The following is a 20,220-nucleotide window of genomic DNA, read 5'->3' on the forward strand; positions in this document are numbered from 1 at the left end:
TCTTAATTCATAACAACTATGGTACTTGCTACATACACCCAGTATTAACCAAACCTGTCTTAATTCATAACAACTATGGTACTTGCTACATACACCTAGTATTAACCAAACCTGTCTTAATTCATAACAACTATGGTACTTGCTACATACACCCAGTATTAACCAAACCTGTCTTAATTCATAACAACTATGGTACTTGCTACATACACCTAGTATTAACCAAACCTGTCTTAATTCATAACAACTATGGTACTTGCTACATACACCCAGTATTAACCAAACCTGTCTTAATTCATTACAACTATGGTGCTTGCTACATACACCTAGTATTAACCAAACCTGTCTTAATTCATTACAACTATGGTGCTTGCTACATACACCTAGTATTAACCAAACCTGTCTTAATTCATTACAACTATGGTGCTTGCTACATACACCCAGTATTAACCAAACCTGTCTTAATTCATAACAACTATGGTACTTGCTACATACACCTAGTATTAACCAAACCTGTCTTAATTCATAACAACTATGGTACTTGCTACATACACCTAGTATTAACCAAACCTGTCTTAATTCATTACAACTATGGTACTTGCTACATACACCTAGTATTAACTAAACCTGTCTTAATTCATAACAACTATGGTGCTTGCTACATACACCCAGTATTAACTAAACCTGTCTTAATTCATAACAACTATGGTACTTGCTACATACACCCAGTATTAACTAAACCTGTCTTAATTCATAACAACTATGGTACTTGCTACATACACCTAGTATTAACCAAACCTGTCTTAATTCATTACAACTATGGTACTTGCTACATACACCTAGTATTAACTAAACCTGTCTTAATTCATAACAACTATGGTGCTTGCTACATACACCCAGTATTAACTAAACCTGTCTTAATTCATAACAACTATGGTACTTGCTACATACACCTAGTATTAACCAAACCTGTCTTAATTCATAACAACTATGGTACTTGCTACATACACCTAGTATTAACCAAACCTGTCTTAATTCATTATAACTATGGTGCTTGCTACATACACCCAGTATTAACCAAACCTGTCTTAATTCATAACAACTATGGTGCTTGCTACATACACCCAGTATTAACCAAACCTGTCTTAATTCATTATAACTATGGTGCTTGCTACATACACCTAGTATTAACCAAACCTGTCTTAATTCATTACAACTATGGTACTTGCTACATACACCTAGTATTAACCAAACCTGTCTTAATTCATAACAACTATGGTACTTGCTACATACACCTAGTATTAACCAAACCTGTCTTAATTCATAACAACTATGGTACTTGCTACATACACCTAGTATTAACCAAACCTGTCTTAATTCATAACAACTATGGTGCTAGCTACATACACCCAGTATTAACCAAACCTGTCTTAATTCATAACAACTATGGTACTTGCTACATACACCCAGTATTAACTAAACCTGTCTTAATTCATTATAACTATGGTACTTGCTACATACACCTAGTATTAACCAAACCTGTCTTAATTCATTACAACTATGGTGCGTGCTACATACACCCAGTATTAAACAAACCTGTCTTAATTCATAACAACTATGGTACTTGCTACATACACCTAGTATTAACCAAACCTGTCTTAATTCATTATAACTATGGTGCTTGCTACATACACCCAGTATTAACCAAACCTGTCTTAATTCATTATAACTATATGGTGCTTGCTACATACACCTAGTATTAACCAAACCTGTCTTAATTCATTACAACTATGGTACTTGCTACATACACCCAGTATTAACCAAACCTGTCTTAATTCATTATAACTATGGTGCTTGCTACATACACCTAGTATTAACCAAACCTGTCTTAATTCATTACAACTATGGTACTTGCTACATACACCCAGTATTAACCAAACCTGTCTTAATTCATTATAACTATGGTGCTTGCTACATACACCCAGTATTAACCAAACCTGTCTTAATTCATTATAACTATGGTGCTTGCTACATACACCCAGTATTAACCAAACCTGTCTTAATTCATAACAACTATGGTACTTGCTACATACACCCAGTATTAACCAAACCTGTCTTAATTCATTATAACTATGGTGCTTGCTACATACACCTAGTATTAACCAAACCTGTCTTAATTCATTACAACTATGGTACTTGCTACATACACCCAGTATTAACCAAACCTGTCTTAATTCATTACAACTATGGTGCTTGCTACATACACCTAGTATTAACCAAACCTGTCTTAATTCATAACAACTATGGTACTTGCTACATACACCTAGTATTAACCAAACCTGTCTTAATTCATAACAACTATGGTGCTTGCTACATACACCCAGTATTAACCAAACCTGTCTTAATTCATAACAACTATGGTACTTGCTACATACACCCAGTATTAACCAAACCTGTCTTAATTCATTACAACTATGGTGCTTGCTACATACACCTAGTATTAACCAAACCTGTCTTAATTCATTACAACTATGGTGCTTGCTACATACACCCAGTATTAACCAAACCTGTCTTAATTCATTACAACTATGGTACTTGCTACATACACCTAGTATTAACCAAACCTGTCTTAATTCATTACAACTATGGTGCTTGCTACATACACCTAGTATTAACCAAACCTGTCTTAATTCATTACAACTATGGTGCTTGCTACATACACCCAGTATTAACCAAACCTGTCTTAATTCATTACAACTATGGTGCTTGCTACATACACCTAGTATTAACCAAACCTGTCTTAATTCATTACAACTATGGTGCTTGCTACATACACCTAGTATTAACCAAACCTGTCTTAATTCATTACAACTATGGTGCTTGCTACATACACCTAGTATTAACTAAACCTGTCTTAATTCATAACAACTATGGTGCTTGCTACATACACCCAGTATTAACCAAACCTGTCTTAATTCATTACAACTATGGTGCTTGCTACATACACCCAGTATTAACCAAACCTGTCTTAATTCATAACAACTATGGTACTTGCTACATACACCTAGTATTAACCAAACCTGTCTTAATTCATTACAACTATGGTGCTTGCTACATACACCCAGTATTAACCAAACCTGTCTTAATTCATAACAACTATGGTACTTGCTACATACACCTAGTATTAAATAAGTTAATGATAAGATGTTTACAGAAACTTTTCAACTGTATTCTAGATAGTGGAAAATTTCCTGCAACCTGGAAATCTACGATTCTTGTTCCACTACACAAATCAGGCGACAAATTAAATCTTGGTAATTATAGAGCTATTGCATTAACAAGTTGTCTCTCAAAACTATTTACTGGCATAATGAATCAAAGATTGACCACATACTTGGAAGAAAATAATTTATTTACCGACATGCAGTTTGGCTTTAGGAAAGACAGGAGAACGACAGACGCAATTTTCCTGTTAAAAACAGCAGTTGAAAAAACAATTTATAATAAAAATAAAAGCAGCAGTTCTGGAAGACGGTTATACACATGTTTTGTTGACTTTAGAAAGGCTTTCGACAGCATCTGGAGGGATGCACTCTTTCTGAAGTTACAAAACAGTGGTATCACGGGGAACTTTTATGAAATAATAAAATCTATGTATAAGGATATTAAATATAAAATTAAATTGTCAGAGGGTATAACTGATGGATTTCAGTCTACCTGTGGAGTTAAGCAAGGCTGCAATTTATCACCAACTTTATTTAACATTTTTCTGAACGATCTGCCAGAATTATTTGGGGATCAAATTGATAAACCAGTTCTAATGGGCGAGAAACCTATAAATTGCATCCAATATGCAGATGACCTTGCACTTATTTCAGAAACGGAAGACGGCCTACAAAGCTGTCTGAACAAATTAAATGACTATTGTATAAATTGGAATTTAGAAGTAAACGTAAAGAAAACTAAAGTCATGGTATTTAATTGCAGCAACAGACTGATTAAAAACATGAATTTTAAAATCAACAACCAAGACATAACAGCTGTTAGCGAGTTTTGCTATTTAGGGGCAATATTTACTCCAAATGGGAAATTTAAAACAAACTTATCTATGTTAAAAAATAAATCAATGAAGGCTCTTTTCAGCATCAGACAAACAGTCTTAAACCACAAAATAATTTCACCAGCACTTAGTTTGAAAATTTTCGACCAATTAATTTCACCTATACTCATGTATGGTGCAGAAATCTGGGCCAATGAAATCACAACTGACAGTAACAGTTTAGAGCAAGTTTGCAGTCATTTTTACAGGTTTATCCTAGGAGTGAGTAAAATGACGCCAATTAGTGGTTTGAAAGCAGAACTTGGTAGGTTACCAGTAAAATTAAAAATTAATTTGGCTCAAATTAAATACTGCCATAGACTATATAGTCTGCCAGATAATCACATTTTAAAATTAGCCCTGGATGAAATGATAAAAATTAATTCAAACTGGGTAAGGACTATTAATGCTACACTGGGACATGATCTAATTAAAATAAAAAATGATCACAATATGGAAAATTGGAATCAAATACTAAAAAAAGTAAAACTCAGACTATCTGAGTTTTATATTCAAAGATGGAGAGAAAAACTAAATTTCAGTGAAACCAATGAAAATAGGGGAACAAAACTGAGAACATACAAACTATTCAAAGTAAGCTATAATATGGAAAATTATTTGCAAAACATTTCAAATTTCAGTCTCAGGAAAATGCTTTCAAAATTCCGTCTGAGTGACCACAACTTAGAAATAGAATTAGGTAGAAGAACAAAGCCCAAAATAGAATTAGAAAATAGACACTGTAATAAATGTAACACTAAAGCATTAGGAGATGAAAAACATTTCCTGCTATTTTGTACTGGCTATATAGAACAAAGAAAAAAACTGTTTGATGAGTGTTCAATAAATATTTACACAATGGATGTGAATTCCATATTTAAAAAGATTATGGAGAATAATATAGCTTTAGCAAAATACTTAAAGAGCACAATTTTTAAAACCACAGAAAGTAATTAATTTATTTTATTTTACTAACATTTTATTTTTTTATCTCTTATGTATTGTATGTATTTATGTTCCTTACCATACAAAAACCCTCTGAAGGTTTTTTAGTAGTGTAATAAAGTTATTATTATTAACCAAACCTGTCTTAATTCATAACAACTATGGTACTTGCTACATACACCCAGTATTAACTAAACCTGTCTTAATTCATAACAACTATGGTGCTTGCTACATACACCCAGTATTAACTAAACCTGTCTTAATTCATAACAACTATGGTGCTTGCTACATACACCCAGTATTAACTAAACCTGTCTTAATTCATAACAACTATGGTACTTGCTACATACACCCAGTATTAACTAAACCTGTCTTAATTCATTACAACTATGGTGCTTGCTACATACACCCAGTATTAACCAAACCTGTCTTAATTCATTACAACTATGGTACTTGCTACATACACCTAGTATTAACCAAACCTGTCTTAATTCATTACAACTATGGTACTTGCTACATACACCTAGTATTAACCAAACCTGTCTTAATTCATTACAACTATGGTACTTGCTACATACACCTAGTATTAACCAAACCTGTCTTAATTCATAACAACTATGGTACTTGCTACATACACCCAGTATTAACCAAACCTGTCTTAATTCATTACAACTATGGTACTTGCTACATACACCTAGTATTAACCAAACCTGTCTTAATTCATTACAACTATGGTACTTGCTACATACACCTAGTATTAACCAAACCTGTCTTAATTCATAACAACTATGGTACTTGCTACATACACCCAGTATTAACCAAACCTGTCTTAATTCATTACAACTATGGTACTTGCTACATACACCTAGTATTAACCAAACCTGTCTTAATTCATAACAACTATGGTACTTGCTACATACACCCAGTATTAACCAAACCTGTCTTAATTCATAACAACTATGGTGCTTGCTACATACACCTAGTATTAACCAAACCTGTCTTAATTCATAACAACTATGGTGCTTGCTACATACACCCAGTATTAACCAAACCTGTCTTAATTCATAACAACTATGGTGCTTGCTACATACACCCAGTATTAACCAAACCTGTCTTAATTCATAACAACTATGGTACTTGCTACATACACCTAGTATTAACCAAACCTGTCTTAATTCATTACAACTATGGTACTTGCTACATACACCTAGTATTAACCAAACCTGTCTTAATTCATAACAACTATGGTACTTGCTACATACACCCAGTATTAACCAAACCTGTCTTAATTCATAACAACTATGGTACTTGCTACATACACCTAGTATTAACCAAACCTGTCTTAATTCATAACAACTATGGTGCTTGCTACATACACCCAGTATTAACCAAACCTGTCTTAATTCATAACAACTATGGTACTTGCTACATACACCTAGTATTAACCAAACCTGTCTTAATTCATAACAACTATGGTACTTGCTACATACACCCAGTATTAACCAAACCTGTCTTAATTCATAACAACTATGGTGCTTGCTACATACACCCAGTATTAACCAAACCTGTCTTAATTCATTACAACTATGGTGCTTGCTACATACACCTAGTATTAACCAAACCTGTCTTAATTCATTACAACTATGGTGCTTGCTACATACACCCAGTATTAACCAAACCTGTCTTAATTCATTACAACTATGGTGCTTGCTACATACACCTAGTATTAACCAAACCTGTCTTAATTCATTACAACTATGGTGCTTGCTACATACACCCAGTATTAACCAAACCTGTCTTAATTCATTACAACTATGGTGCTTGCTACATACACCTAGTATTAACCAAACCTGTCTTAATTCATTACAACTATGGTGCTTGCTACATACACCTAGTATTAACCAAACCTGTCTTAATTCATTACAACTATGGTACTTGCTACATACACCTAGTATTAACCAAACCTGTCTTAATTCATTACAACTATGGTGCTTGCTACATACACCTAGTATTAACCAAACCTGTCTTAATTCATTACAACTATGGTGCTTGCTACATACACCCAGTATTAACCAAACCTGTCTTAATTCATTACAACTATGGTGCTTGCTACATACACCTAGTATTAACCAAACCTGTCTTAATTCATTACAACTATGGTGCTTGCTACATACACCCAGTATTAACCAAACCTGTCTTAATTCATAACAACTATGGTACTTGCTACATACACCTAGTATTAACCAAACCTGTCTTAATTCATAACAACTATGGTACTTGCTACATACACCTAGTATTAACCAAACCTGTCTTAATTCATTACAACTATGGTACTTGCTACATACACCTAGTATTAACTAAACCTGTCTTAATTCATAACAACTATGGTGCTTGCTACATACACCCAGTATTAACTAAACCTGTCTTAATTCATTATAACTATGGTGCTTGCTACATACACCCAGTATTAACTAAACCTGTCTTAATTCATTACAACTATGGTACTTGCTACATACACCTAGTATTAACTAAACCTGTCTTAATTCATAACAACTATGGTGCTTGCTACATACACCCAGTATTAACTAAACCTGTCTTAATTCATTATAACTATGGTGCTTGCTACATACACCCAGTATTAACTAAACCTGTCTTAATTCATTACAACTATGGTACTTGCTACATACACCTAGTATTAACCAAACCTGTCTTAATTCATTACAACTATGGTACTTGCTACATACACCTAGTATTAACCAAACCTGTCTTAATTCATAACAACTATGGTACTTGCTACATACACCCAGTATTAACTAAACCTGTCTTAATTCATAACAACTATGGTACTTGCTACATACACCTAGTATTAACCAAACCTGTCTTAATTCATTACAACTATGGTACTTGCTACATACACCTAGTATTAACTAAACCTGTCTTAATTCATAACAACTATGGTGCTTGCTACATACACCTAGTATTAACTAAACCTGTCTTAATTCATAACAACTATGGTACTTGCTACATACACCTAGTATTAACTAAACCTGTCTTAATTCATTACAACTATGGTACTTGCTACATACACCTAGTATTAACTAAACCTGTCTTAATTCATAACAACTATGGTGCTTGCTACATACACCTAGTATTAACTAAACCTGTCTTAATTCATAACAACTATGGTACTTGCTACATACACCTAGTATTAACTAAACCTGTCTTAATTCATTACAACTATGGTACTTGCTACATACACCTAGTATTAACCAAACCTGTCTTAATTCATAACAACTATGGTACTTGCTACATACACCCAGTATTAACTAAACCTGTCTTAATTCATAACAACTATGGTACTTGCTACATACACCTAGTATTAACCAAACCTGTCTTAATTCATAACAACTATGGTACTTGCTACATACACCTAGTATTAACCAAACCTGTCTTAATTCATTATAACTATGGTGCTTGCTACATACACCCAGTATTAACCAAACCTGTCTTAATTCATAACAACTATGGTGCTTGCTACATACACCTAGTATTAACCAAACCTATCTTAATTCATAACAACTATGGTGCTTGCTACATACACCCAGTATTAACCAAACCTGTCTTAATTCATAACAACTATGGTGCTTGCTACATACACCCAGTATTAACCAAACCTGTCTTAATTCATAACAACTATGGTACTTGCTACATACACCTAGTATTAACCAAACCTGTCTTAATTCATAACAACTATGGTACTTGCTACATACACCTAGTATTAACCAAACCTGTCTTAATTCATAACAACTATGGTACTTGCTACATACACCCAGTATTAACCAAACCTGTCTTAATTCATAACAACTATGGTGCTTGCTACATACACCTAGTATTAACCAAACCTGTCTTAATTCATAACAACTATGGTGCTTGCTACATACACCCAGTATTAACCAAACCTGTCTTAATTCATAACAACTATGGTACTTGCTACATACACCCAGTATTAACCAAACCTGTCTTAATTCATTATAACTATGGTGCTTGCTACATACACCCAGTATTAACCAAACCTGTCTTAATTCATAACAACTATGGTGCTTGCTACATACACCCAGTATTAACCAAACCTGTCTTAATTCATAACAACTATGGTACTTGCTACATACACCCAGTATTAACCAAACCTGTCTTAATTCATTATAACTATGGTGCTTGCTACATACACCCAGTATTAACCAAACCTGTCTTAATTCATTATAACTATATGGTGCTTGCTACATACACCTAGTATTAACCAAACCTGTCTTAATTCATTACAACTATGGTACTTGCTACATACACCTAGTATTAACCAAACCTGTCTTAATTCATTACAACTATGGTGCTTGCTACATACACCCAGTATTAACCAAACCTGTCTTAATTCATAACAACTATGGTACTTGCTACATACACCCAGTATTAACCAAACCTGTCTTAATTCATTACAACTATGGTACTTGCTACATACACCCAGTATTAACCAAACCTGTCTTAATTCATTACAACTATGGTACTTGCTACATACACCCAGTATTAACCAAACCTGTCTTAATTCATTACAACTATGGTACTTGCTACATACACCCAGTATTAACCAAACCTGTCTTAATTCATTACAACTATGGTGCTTGCTACATACACCCAGTATTAACCAAACCTGTCTTAATTCATTACAACTATGGTACTTGCTACATACACCCAGTATTAACCAAACCTGTCTTAATTCATTATAACTATGGTGCTTGCTACATACACCTAGTATTAACCAAACCTGTCTTAATTCATAACAACTATGGTGCTTGCTACATACACCCAGTATTAACTAAACCTGTCTTAATTCATAACAACTATGGTACTTGCTACATACACCTAGTATTAACCAAACCTGTCTTAATTCATAACAACTATGGTACTTGCTACATACACCTAGTATTAACTAAACCTGTCTTAATTCATAACAACTATGGTGCTAGCTACATACACCTAGTATTAACTAAACCTGTCTTAATTCATAACAACTATGGTGCTTGCTACATACACCCAGTATTAACTAAACCTGTCTTAATTCATAACAACTATGGTACTTGCTACATACACCCAGTATTAACCAAACCTGTCTTAATTCATAACAACTATGGTGCTTGCTACATACACCCAGTATTAACCAAACCTGTCTTAATTCATTATAACTATGGTGCTTGCTACATACACCTAGTATTAACCAAACCTGTCTTAATTCATTACAACTATGGTACTTGCTACATACACCCAGTATTAACCAAACCTTAATTCATAACATGTCAAAGTTAAAAAAAAACAAGTACAACATCTGTTTATCAGGTCATTTTAGTTATTTTAGGAAGTCTTCTCAATTTGATTTCAGAATTCTGTACAAAAAATAAAACCTAGTGAGTATCCACTAGATTAAAACCTAATAAATATTTCATCTATAGTATTATTGTTTTGATATCAATATTTACTGTCTTCAGTTGTGCAGTTTGCCATTATCAAGGTCACCTGACTCTGACCACTCAGAAGCATGCTGCAGTGCTTATCTATCAGCTTAACATTACATATAGCTTTATTAGAGCAACAATAGCTGTCTATTTTTTTGTTAATTACCGGTATCGTTACACATTGCGTGATTCTCAATTTTTATTTTGTTGAATTTCCGTGTTGAGCACCACGTTTAGTTGACGGGTTTTAATTACTATTTTTTATGTAAAACAAACATTTCAAAAGAGCTATTGTACCATCATTTCCCAACTCAAACTTTCATGCAACATTTTGAATATTATTATAGAATAGAATAATGCTTTATTAATACCGTAAAGAAAGAGTTAACATTTCTTTTTAGGTTTTCAGATTAATAAAGTAAATAATAAAAGTACAAGAAATGTAAAAATTGATTTAAAAAAGAATTCAAAATTGATGAACAACAAAAAACTACAGTCAATTATTTATAATATAAGAAATATTAAAATACTGTAATATGTAAGTATATCTGTATGCAGCACAGAATATGTATAAAATATAAAAGAACATAACAAAATAAAAGAATTAGTCTTGTTTATATTTAACTAACTATTTGCAGAGAGTGATAAGATGGTTTGTATTTGGTGACAGTAGTACAAGTTTAAATTGTTCTATTTTGTTTAAGTTTTGGTAATCACTGTTAATTTCTTTAAGAATATTATGTATTTTTTAATATTATTTTTAATTATGAACCAAATGCTGATAACATTCCATAAACAAGCAGCCTGTCGGCTGAGATAGCTCCGCTGTTAGCAATGCACATTTCAATTAAAGAATAGAAGATATCATTAGAAAATGAACAATTCTGAGAGAGGTCCACATGTAGTACCTATATGTATAATATATCAAAGCAATTGGACTTGCAGTTTTTAACAAGAAGTCGAAAATATCACTTTTTACCAAAAATGACAAAAATATTCACCAAAATTAGAAAATTAAAGATATCATTACAACATGAACAAATCTGAGAGAGGTCCACATGTAGTACCTATATATGTAATATCAAAGCAATTGGACTTGCGGTTTTTAACAAGGAGTTGAAAATATCACTTTTTACCAAAAATGACAAAAATATTCACCAAAATTAGAAAATTAAAGATATCATTACAAAATGAACAAATCTGAGAGAGGTCCACATGTAGTACCTATAATATCAAAGCAATTGGACTTGCGGTTTTCAACAAGAAGTTGAAAATATCACTTTTTACCAAAAATGACAAAAATATTCACCAAAATTAGAGAATTGAAGATATCATCATGAAATGAACAAATCTGAGAGAGATCCACATGTAGTACCTATATATGTAATATCAAAGCAATTGGACTTGCGGTTTTCAACAAGAAGTCGAAAATATCACTTTTTACCAAAAATGACAAAAATATTCACCAAAATTAGAGAATTAAAGATATCATTATGAAATGAACAAATCTGAGAGAGGTCCACATGTAGTACCTATATATGTAATATCAAAGCAATTGGACTCGCGGTTTTTAACAAGAAGTTGAAAATATCACTTTTTACCAAAAATGACAAAAATATTCACCAAAATTAGAGAATTAAAGATATCATTATGAAATGAACAAATCTGAGAGAGGTCCACATGTAGTACCTATATATGTAATATCAAAGCAATTGGACTCGCGGTTTTTAACAAGAAGTTGAAAATATCACTTTTTACCAAAAATGACAAAAATATTCACCAAAATTAGAGAATTGAAGATATCATCATGAAATGAACAAATCTGAGAGAGGTCTACCCAAGGTACATATACACCAAGTATCAAAGCATTCAGGCTTGTAGTTTTCAAGAAGAAGACGAAAAAGTAAAACATTGACACGGACGACGACGGACAATCACTCATATGATAAGCTCCGCTCGACAAAGTCAACAGCGGAGCTAAAAATCTGGGTAAAGTTACGTGGGTTTATTTTGTGAAAAACAAAAGTGAAATTTGACTTTCAAATACAATACTCCTGTAAAAACATATTCAATTAAATTCAATACTTCAAGGACAAACAAAACTATGAAATTGATCAACTGCTATTTTATGAATTATATTTTATCCCATAGAAATAAGTCACATCGAAGTCTTTTAAACTGCTTGAAAACTAAAATATGCAGTTTTGGTGATTTAATCTTCAAACTTGGCCATGTTTCAGCTTTCAAACCAATTTCATAAATAAGTCTGAGCACCAGCATATGACACAGTGTTAAGACTTTATTAATTGATGATGCATAAAACAAATTGCCTAACACCATTGTTACCACATTTGCCCTAGTATATTAGAAGTGCTAGATTCAATTCATCTTTCCATTGTCTTTCCTATTTTTTCACATGCTGTATCTTGCAAGCAATGTTGTCTTGACGGGGTACTAATGTTCAAAGAAATATTGATTTTGTATGAAAATGAGATGATTAGAACACACATGTCAGGTTAAAAGGGTTTTAGAAGCTGAGTGTTAAGATATAGCACATCAACACAACTCGTAATTGTCTGACATTATAGTCATAGTTTTGATAGCAATCATCTGTCTATCAAATGAAATTTCAGTTGCTTTAGTATGATATCTAATAAAATATTTTTGATGTCTTCCTATGCTTAACTATTTGTATAATATTTAACATTTATTTATTAACACATAACATCCCCCGGAGAGGATGAAAAGGGTTACAAATCAGATATTAGTAAAAGAAAAATAACTACATGAAAAGTAAAGAACATAAAGCATGAAGAAGAAAAAAAATGATAATAATTTGTATACAAGTAATGTGTTACTGGCTTAGTTTATGTGGTGCTGCTGTCTTATATTAAAACAGTTTTTTAAATATTGTGCTAAAGGAATTGACATGTTCTCGTCACTTAGTAATGATATGAATTTATTTTCATTACTAAGTTTGTCAAAATTTGGTATACAATTATTAGCTACAGTGTAAAGTTTTAACCTTATTTCATTGTAACGAGTATAATTTAAGACAAAATGTTGTTCATCTTCAACATGGTCATTGTCGCACATATAAATTTGCAGATTCTGTCTTTAATATCCAATCCCATATGCCAGCCTGTTTTAATTTTCAATACTGTAGTAAACTTTTTTCACCATTTTTTATATTATTAATCCATATAATACAAAGCCAGAATTGGTTATGATACAGTGTAATATGTTGTGTAACATGGTTTATATTTTATAATAACAGCATTTTCCAGCTGTCTGGATGCTGTTTCCATTTTTACACCCCACCCTATGGAAGTTCTTTTGGTACCACAAATGTCATGCTCAGTGTCACAGAACACATATTAATGACGTGTGATTCAGTAATGTTAATAATATTCTGTTAGTTTTTAAAATAAATTTGAGGAAATTTATTAAATGTAAATGTGTCATCATGTTTGTGGAAACTCTCTAAACCGTACCAGGATCGAGACTTAAACTTGCAATGCGACTGCGGCTGTCAAACCACGTCCTAAAACGTAACAGAACTCTTATGTAACACGATCCACATTATTGTAGATCATGTATTAGTCTGGAGAGACACGCTAAACGTAAATTGGATTTTAGAATAATGTGCCCGATACATAACCTATCACTTTTCAGTCGAGTGTAATGTCGCTGTCGGATTTCGGAAAACCAATGTAATTATAGAATAGACGATGGAATTGCCACCGTGTACCAGTTCTATCTACAGATAATATTTACATATGATATGCTGAATTAGGTAGGATAGTTGCTTAGTTATATTGTGATTTTGTCGCGAACATATCCCAGCAACATATGAACAGAGAAAAACGCGCGATGCGGCTCTAAAATCTCAATTGAAGTAGTCGTTTTATCGCATCTGTTTTCGACCTTACCGTGTATGAGTTTCGCAGTAAAACAGCTGAGATGACACTTAAACTGTTACTCCGTCATATCTCCAAAAATAATGAACAGACATGATGTATAATCCGTGAGTATCGTCTTTCAAATCGTCCGTATCGGACAAGAATACAACAGTAGCTTTGCGGTGTTTTGTGTGTGTGTACAGGCGCGTTTCCCTAGAAAACACGGGCACTTGGCAACATGTCCTCCATAAACAACCATCAACCAATCACAATAGAGGACATATTGACGACGCTCGGCAGATCATGAATAATTCACACAGTAATATTATAATGATTGTATATCTTTTTTCAATTGCCCTGCACGTTCATCTTGATTTTAGTTATTTCCATCTGAGAACTTGGGCAACCAGATTATCCAGCCTGATGCTTTCATATATATTAATAATCTGCCATATTTTAAAAACATTGTTTTGAACCGAGACAGTATATCCGGTATCAGTGTTTGACAAATGTCATGGTCAAAAGAGCTACGTATTTCAACGATATCACGATGCAATAGCCTCTGCATGAAAATTATACATTTTATTGATTTGTAATTTTGTTGTTTTATGTTTTTTGATTGTTACTAAAAGTTTGTTTTGTGGCCTGGAAAATATCCGTGTAGTTTTTGTGTATATTACTTAGTAATGACAATTTTGTAAGACTCGTAAATTGGCATATGAATATAACGTAGGAAGTGAGTTACACTTCTTGAACAAACGAGGTCATCATTATTAAGATTAATATAAAATATTTGTTTCTGTTTGTTTTTTATTCATAGATGCATTTCTATTTGATATTTTCTATATACCTGCTACTATATATACTACTCGGTGACTACTGTATATGAAAACATGTACAAAATTTATCATAAAACGTTGTTGTGTTAGCTATAGATAGCGATTAACGGCCATGCTTCTCATCGAGCTATAAATTACCCTAACATTTTCCTAATTTGTCACGGTGTTACTAACTGCACATTCCTTGGATTTGCATACAGTCTATTGTTTATTTTGTTGGTGTTTTTTTCTAAATGGCGAAAGCAGGGTTATTGCGAACTTGTTTATTTCGCGGTAACCCAGCTTTTGCTATTTTTACACTCCCATATGTTATTGAAAAAAATACCAAAAAAGCGTATACAAGTCTAGATATGTATGTAAACGTTGTTCGCTTCCCAAACCGACCAGAAAAGCAAGAGAAGTCCGCTCAAGCATCGGTCTCTTTCTATTGTAAGTCCACCACAGAGAAAACGTCGCCGAGAAAATTAGCCGCCCATAGCGCGCCATCGGCAACGTGATTCAGAAATATTGGCGAAGGGAACTAGCTAATCCACATTTGTAATGCTGTAATTTGAATATTGACAAGAAAATTCAAACAACGTCTTATGATATCATACACATCTGCAGTCATAATTGAGTTTTTTTTCTTCTCAACATAACACGTGGGTAGACCAATATGCCAGATATTGTCAAAGGCCTTTATAAGATCAATAAAGCAGGCATATCATTTACTTGATTTTTTAATATTTGGCTTATTTTATTTATTCTCCGAATTACCACTGTAGCGATATTTATTTACCAGTGTTTTTAATATGAAGAGATTGTCTGTAGTTCGACAATCATGCTTAAATCCAAACCGAAAAGGATGTTATTTGAATTTAAAAAATAGTCGTCTTACTCTCCAAAATTTGACAATACTAGCCCAAAATGGACTTCCGGTTCAACGCGTCTTTAATGTAATCTATATTTATGCTGGAAACTGCCAAGTACAAAGTGTAGTCAAGTCAGTAAGCAAAATGTACTGTGGACCCTATGGTATACATGAACATGTTACAACAAAATAAATATCAGTGAATATATTTTTTTTAAACTTGCAGCCCCACGGACAAGTGACAATCCTTTTTTTTAAATCTCATTTATAAGGATTTTTGCATGAAGTTACACGTTATCATCATAGCAAGGAAAAATAATATTTTCTTTTGTCCAGGTTATATAATGCATTCTATAATTACTATGTCATGGGTATTTTTGTAAAGTGTACCGTTATGTATTACCGGTAAAATATGCACACCATTAAAATGACATAAACCTCAAATGCAACCGTAGTACACATACAAAGTAAATAAAATTATCAAGAGTGATTTGGATTACTTAAATTTTTGCCAAAATGCTTTGACATTATATATAATTCTGGTGGGAATTGCTAAGCCAGTTTATAAAATTGTGAACAAATATTTTCGTAACTAACAATAACCGTGAAATACACCCATCATTGTCACTGATAGAATATCAAATCGCGGGTGTCGGGATCCAAACAAAAACCGTGACTTGAAAACGGATAAAAAGCACATATATACACATGGGTTTGTAGTAAGTTTTCTTTATTAAAAACATCACAGCTTCCATGCCCACATGGATTCAACTTATTGTGGTGAATTTTATAGATCTATATCAAAGGCCAAGAAGTACGTAAAGTCGCGACTTGACACCCCCTCAACACCTTGAGTCAGGCGGCCGTCACACTTTGTATCTCCGTAATTGACGGACAGTGAGTGTTAAGTTGTTTCCTCCAGCCCTTTGACGGCCAATTAAATACAAGATGCAACGAAAAACAGCAGAATTATATTAATTATATAACTAATGAGAACTAATTATATATATATATATGTTTCAAACTTTAATTTCTAACCTGTATTGGAAAGTTGTTCTGGAGATTATTAATTTCAATAAACTGTATTCAACTATTCCTCTGCAACAGCAATAAGATCATTACCTGTCACTAAGCAGTTTGACAAGAATGCTATAAATGATCAAATATTTATCGGTCTAAGTTAGAAACTAGGGGGGCAATATCAGAGCATGGGTCTTATTTAGGAACTCCTAGCAAAACAACTGCACAAGTTACAGTACAAGGAAAAATTAACAACACCAGTTGTTAATGACACAGTAAACTGTAATTCCCAAATTGATGAGAAGACCGATTACTACGACAAAGCCCTATTCATTGCGAAAGCCACTCATCGCGAAACTACTAGTAGATACAATTATATTTTTGTCGTTTTACGACGCAGCATTCCTCGTGAAAATGGTAATATGAGCGTGGGCTTGTCATAACAAAATACCGCTAAGAATGGGCTCTCGCAATGTTGCAAGGGAAATTGATATGGAGATAGTGGCTTTCACGATCAGTTTATTTTGGCACCCGTTGTATGAAATTATGAATGGCGGATGCCGAAGTGATATATATTATGCGGTCAAAAAATAGTGTTCAAAAACTAGATCGATTGATTAAACAGAGCATTGTAGCTACACATGTCGAATTTTAATTTCTCGCTATTGAAGACTATCAGCAAAACGATCAATGAATAGGACAGATGTTACTATAGCGACCAAAAACATTCCCTTGATGTCTATAAATTTGTTAAATGGCGTCAAGTCTATGTAATTGTAAATATGAGGGTCTCTCTTGCTGTCGTATTGCATATAAATGTGGTCGTATGGATGTTCATTTCATTGTTACAAAACTGAACTAGACGATCCTACAAAACAGAGACCTCACTTTGCATTGAACGACTAGATTGTACTGAGTTTACTAGATTAACAATGTATTGCCTTCTCGTTACCATAGAAACAGTGTATGCGTAGAACGCTTTGGTAAAATCATACTGATTTTATTTGGTAAAATGTTTGTTTGGTAAATGTACCGGCGTCAGAAAGTGACATGTGAAACATGTTTGAGTAACAATATTTTTCTAAAGCATATTGCTGTGTTGGATATTGATAGGAGGTAGTGTACTAGTTTTAAAGTTGCACACGAAATTTGATATGTATATAAGTAGAGGAATGTTACGAACTTATAAACACGCACACATGAGAACTCACGACTACAGCAAGGCGCCTAGCCACTGTACGTTTGTTGTGTCAACGTTATGACGACTTTCATTTAAACTTTAAGTGACGTCAGACTTACCAAGTCACGACCCCGCCTCACTGTAAGTCATAATTCATAATTAAGTAAAGGTATTGTACAATTCATTATGTACCATACCTACCCCTTTACTAAACCTAAACATCGCAAACATTTCTATATTAAGTTCTACTTTTATTTACATGTAGTCTAACTTGAATTATGTTCTATGTTTGCATTGTTACAGTAAACTCCAACTAAAACGCAACACTATATAGAGTCGCTTTTTCATCCAAACAAAACCATATAACCATATTAAAAGTTTATCCATTGTGTGTCGTTACAACGATGGTATGACGTGTATGTGTAAGGACATATAATACACACACACACACCAACGAACTCGCACGCACATTCCATCCATCATTTCGGTATCATATGTATAACTAAACCCAGTCAAGAAGCTAATTTTAAATATCAATATATTAGTGTTTTGTTATTGTTATTGTCTCAGTATAAAAACAATGAGGGAAATCAGTAATATCGGGAAGTCTCAGTAAATGACTGATATGAGGACATTCACAGACACTTCTCCATCACATAATGTGCATAAATTTGATTCAGATCTTTGTGAGTTTATACAACTTTTCATTTGTATATAACATATTATGTAGTAATTTCCACTGGTATCAATTGTAAGTGAACATGTTGTCCACGATTACCACAACAAGTATCGTGGTAAAATATATTCCAAAGCGTTGAAGTGTGAAATACTTTGTAAAAGTTTTTATATTTGGTCAGATCTATTACCTTACTCCATTACCATACTTCCATGGAATATGTCATTTTAGAACAACTGACCCAAGTACATCTCTCTCTGCAAGAAGCTTTTATCTCCTACAATTGCTCCAAATACATTGACCACATTCCACGGAAATTTATTTTTCTATCTTTCAAATAGTAGATTTAAATGACGGTTGCACTCATTACGTAATCGAACCTTACCGTAATATGTTTTTACAATTTGAGTTTTCCATGATAAAGTTAAATGTCACATTTGTCAGGAGCGTATGCAATTCAGTTCTGTATTGCTCTTTTCATGTTCATACCGATTTGCCATATGAGAAATATATGCCTACGACCTTCGAAGGACCAGTTTCATGGGACCCACCCAACTTCCCAGCCACGTATCTTCACATTTCCTCAAATATCAGTGATACATTCAAGTTTTTTGCTAATTTGACTTCTCTAAAAGACATGTAAGATCATACTGCAAAATAGTTTTCAATTTCAGTCACTTTTATGTTGTCTAAGGATCGGAGTTGAAGTAGATTGATTTTTTATTCCTATGACAAAAATAAGAGGTGACACAGGATCTCCCTGTGCCTATCCCATAGTTCATAGCACAGCTGGACATGCCAGAATACAGTGCCGTGACATAAATAAATCCTTAAAATTGAAAGCCATCAATACTCCAATAAGAAAATTCCACTCAATATGTACCAATTTATGGTAGAGATTTCTATGACTTGATTTGTTGATACAAGCGATGTCAAGGCTCAAGAGTTGATTTCCGACAAGAGATATTTTATTTTATATTTATATATGATTGGATTTTTCTCCATGTCCATTGTTTTCTATTTGTATGCACACGCCCTCAAACGATTATAATATTCACTTGGGCTCATTTGCATTACCCAATCAGAACTAATGATAGAAACGACACATTACTTGGTAAAATTAAAATCTTGGAACATAGAAATCAACGTGTTGCAAGCCTTTTGCTCTGTGAACGAGCTTACTGACTTAGTGCTGTATCTGAAGGAAATGA

At 33.2% G+C, this 20,220-nt stretch overlaps 1 protein-coding gene across 1 annotated transcript in view; it reads right to left on the reverse strand.

The window, feature by feature from the left end:
• Window positions 1-14,689, reverse strand: part of LOC102802575 (paladin-like) — an 86,377-nt gene extending 71,688 nt beyond the window's left edge. The window contains exon 1 of the mRNA XM_006813196.3: window positions 14,475-14,689. The gene's annotated coding sequence lies outside the window, so the exon portion shown is untranslated. The remainder of the gene's footprint in view (window positions 1-14,474) is intronic.
• Between the last annotated feature and the right edge of the window lie 5,531 nt (window positions 14,690-20,220).

The sequence above is a fragment of the Saccoglossus kowalevskii genome, chromosome 19, assembly GCF_978046115.1.
Source record: "Saccoglossus kowalevskii chromosome 19, keSacKowa6.1, whole genome shotgun sequence".
Taxonomy (NCBI): Eukaryota; Metazoa; Hemichordata; class Enteropneusta; family Harrimaniidae; genus Saccoglossus; species Saccoglossus kowalevskii.